The sequence below is a fragment of the Callorhinus ursinus genome, unplaced genomic scaffold, assembly GCF_003265705.2.
Source record: "Callorhinus ursinus isolate GAN/ISIS: 27379988/994484 unplaced genomic scaffold, GSC_fseal_2.0 scaffold18, whole genome shotgun sequence".
NCBI lineage: Eukaryota > Metazoa > Chordata > Mammalia > Carnivora > Otariidae > Callorhinus > Callorhinus ursinus.
This window is the reverse complement of record NW_027397080.1, coordinates 30,270,916-30,274,550: the sequence shown is the minus strand read 5'-3', so window position 1 is coordinate 30,274,550 and position 3,635 is coordinate 30,270,916. Positions and strand designations below refer to the sequence as shown.

At 56.1% G+C, this 3,635-nt stretch overlaps 1 protein-coding gene across 1 annotated transcript in view; it reads left to right on the top strand.

The window, feature by feature from the left end:
- Positions 1 to 3,635, top strand: part of H6PD (hexose-6-phosphate dehydrogenase/glucose 1-dehydrogenase) — a 118,964-nt gene that overhangs the window by 108,396 nt on the left and 6,933 nt on the right. The window lies entirely within an intron of this gene.

The window sequence follows — 3,635 nt, the reverse complement described above, 5'->3', positions numbered from 1 at the left end:
ATGCTCTTTGTCTCTGGTTGACCTGCCTCCAGTTTTGATCTGCAGTTGACCAACAGTAGCCAGCATATTATTGAGTTGGTGTTTGCAGTCTTGGGGTTATGGGGACCTCTTACATAAATGAAAGCCAGTGGCCTCTCTTATTCGTTAGGCTTAGGGTCTCTCTCTTCTGGTGCTGGAATCTTCTGAGTTGGTTCCTTTAGACCATGGTCCCCTGGGAGGGGCTTGTTCAGTCATGATGTCAAAAGACCTTTGGAGAAGAGCATGTGGATTAGAAACAGGCTGAATCAGCAGTGATTTCCACCAGTCCTTTGGAAAAGGGAGTGGCCTTTCTCAGACCACATGGGAAAATAGCCCACATGTGGCACACTGTCTTAGTTTAGGAGGTGGAGGACTCTGTGGCTTTGTGGCTGGTACCCCATGGTGGCAAGAGGTCCCAGGGTTCCGGAACTATCCATCCCTGTACTTGACCCTTGCTCTCTCATGGGTCCTTTCTACCATCTGCAGACCCCACCTTGGAAAGGGGGTGGGGCAGAAAGCTTTGCCCACCCACATGTTGACTGTCCCTACGGGGCAGGTTTGGCCTGGCACCTGGTAGGCCAGGTGAGCAGTCAGGGAAGCCCCTGCTGGGGTCAGAAGCACAGACGCTTACTTTGGTCTTGCAGCCTCCAAACCTTCAGCTTCTCCCATGCCTCGTCCCTACTTCAGCCTTGGAAGATACCAGAGAAAGTCTCTAGGGACATAAGTCAGGGGGAACTCTTAAACACTTCTCTTTGGAAGCCTCCACCACCCCCCTTTCCCTTGCTCCTTGTGTCTGCCTTTGGCCTGGTGATAGCAATGACCTCATCTCTGCAGCCTAGGACCCCTAGGTCATGGTGCTCCCGGCAGGGGCGGCCAGGTGTGCACCCAGCAGGTAGCCTCCCCAAGGAAGTAACCTCAGATCTCATATAAGGAACCAGCAGAGCAAGTTCTGTGAGTCTGTCTCCCCAGGTGATGGTAATAGAAAGTCCACAGCCAAATCTACCCTAGGCCGGGATGGGCAGGGATTGGGAGAACCAGGCACATCTTGCCCAGGACCTTGGATGTCAGGAGCCCTGGGCCTGCAGAGGAGTGACCATGGCCCTAGTTAGTTCAATGCCCATTCTGTGCAGAGGAATGAATTGCTGGTCTCCCTGTGTTGTTGCCAGTCACTGAGACTGCTGGTCTCCACGAGCAGCGCAGCCTTCATCCCCTCCGGGAACAGGTGCATCAGCACTCACTGTTCACCTAGCCAACTCTAATACAGAACACAGACCCCTGAGGGGCCCAGGGGGGACACTAGCCTGTTCACTGTGGCAAGTCAGGGCACACTCAAGCAGAATTATTCCTCCGCCGAGTCAGGGCAAGGCTCGGCAAAGGTTCTGCCAGAACAGTCCTGGAGGCGTCTTGTAACTAGATAGATGCCCTGTCATCAGCTCAGCATCAGATGGGACATTGGATGCTTTTATAGTTTTTCTTGTCAGGGGAAATGGAAAAGGGTTAAGGGGAGTGGGAACGGGCATGGGAATGTGTTGTTGAGAGTTGCATCTCTGAGCTGGGTCTTGGGTGGAGACCCCAAGTGCCAGCTGGCTTGAGCCCACCTTGGATTCTCTTGATTAATGATGAGGACCCCTGCCTCCCCAGAAATGCCATGCTGTAACCCAAGCCGAGTCTGCCTCCCCGCTGGGCAGCAAAGACAATCGCTGGGACGCAGCAAGGAAAGGATTTATTGGGAGAGGCAGCCAGACCAGGAGACAGGGGGGCAAGCCTCAAATCCACCTCCCTGAAGGGAGAGGCAGGGGAGTTTAAAGGCAAAAGGAAAATGGGGAAAAAGTTGCACTGGTCGTCTGCTGCTGCGATCAGTCCCATGACCTCTGGTTGCTGGTTTCGGTACCAGGCAACACCAGGGTTCGCTCCCTTGCCTCCTCAACTTCTCCAGTCCTGGTCAGACCTAAATGGGCCCCGTTCTGCACGGCCAGGTGACTCTGGGGGATCCAGAGAGGAAAACCCATGAGGGTGACACAGCATCCCCAGCCCGATGCACGTGTGGAGAGCGGGATAAACGCCAGCCTCAACCTACTTACCCACACCTCGGTTCTGTACTGAGAGCATCTCATGCCCTAGAAGGATCACTCTGGCTGCTGTGTAGAAATGAACGGTGGGGGCGAGAGTGGCTGCTGGGAGGCCAGGGAGGAGCCATGGCGGTTGTCCACGGGAGAGGTGACCTGACCCGGGCTTGGGCCAGGGTGGGGGGGGTTAAGTTTGAGAGGCTCACTCCACACATCTAGGTGGCTCTGCAAATCTGGAGACAAGATCAGTGGGGTAGTCACCAATGGCTGAGCCCCCTGGATGAGATCACCTAGGGAGTGAGGTGACAGGGCTGAGGTGGAGCGCTGGGGCGCACCCATGTTTCAGGGTCAGGTGGATGAAGGGGAGAAAAGGCAGAGTGGCCGTGGGGCTTATGGGGAGAGTAGTGACCTGGACAACAAATGAAGAGAGGACTTCCAGAAAGACAGGGCGATGCCAGGTCAAGAACGGTGATGGCTGAGAATTGTCCATCAGCTTTGGCAACAAGGCCATCACTGGTGACCTTGACAGAAGTCGTCAGGCTCGGGTGGGGTCAGAAGCCTGACAGAGCAGTGGGTTTACAGAGGAACAGGAAGGGTGGTGTGTTCGATTCCTGGGGCTGCTGGAACAGATGACCACCAGCTGGGTGCTTAAAACAACAGAATGCATTCTGTCACCGTTCCGGAGCCCAGATGTCCAAAGTCGGAGTGTCAACAGGGTTGGTTCCTTCTGAGGGCTCTGAGGCGAAACCTCCCCAGGCCTCCTTCCTGGCTCCTGCTGGTTGCCGGCAGTCCTTGCTCGTGGACGCATTACCCCGTCTCTGCCTCCATCCCTACATGGCCTCCTGTGTCTGTCCTCATCTTACCGGGACACCAGCCATTGGATTCAGGGCCCAGCCTACTCCAGCATGACCTCATCTTAAGATGCAGATTACATCTGCAAAGATGCTATTTCCAAGAGGGCCACGTTCTGAGGATCCAGGCGGTTCTGAATTTAGGAGGGGGGACACTCTCCTCCCCCATTATAGATGTGGAGACAGTGACTCTAGACCACTCCTACAGGACCCCCATGCCACCCTCTGAGGGGAAGGTGAGACAGCAGTCAGATGGGGTATCCATTGGGTGAGGTCGAAGGGCGCCCAAGTCTTCTGCCCAGGAGGGTTTGCCTTACCTTCCAAGGTAGCTGAGGAAGGGGGAATGTCATGGCTAGACCAGGTCTGAGGTCCACCAGGGGAGCAGAGTGTGACAGGCAGAAAGTCTGGCCAGGGCTGGCTAGAGACATCTGGGGGTCACAGCCTTGGAGACAGTCTGACCTGTTAGCCCTCCAAGGGCTGTCTGGGAAATCGTCTATGCCCTCCTGCCCCACCCCAACCCAGCCCAGCCACCAGGTCCTGACCTCAGCAGGGAACAGTGGTTTGCAGAGCTGGTCAGCCAGAGTTGCTAAGCGAGGCCTCCCTGGGTGCTGTTGTACTCCCTGCCCCCTTCCCCTGTGCGCCGGGCAGACCCTCCCAGCAGAGTCCCTGCCCCCTTCCCCTGTGCGCCGGGCAGACCCTC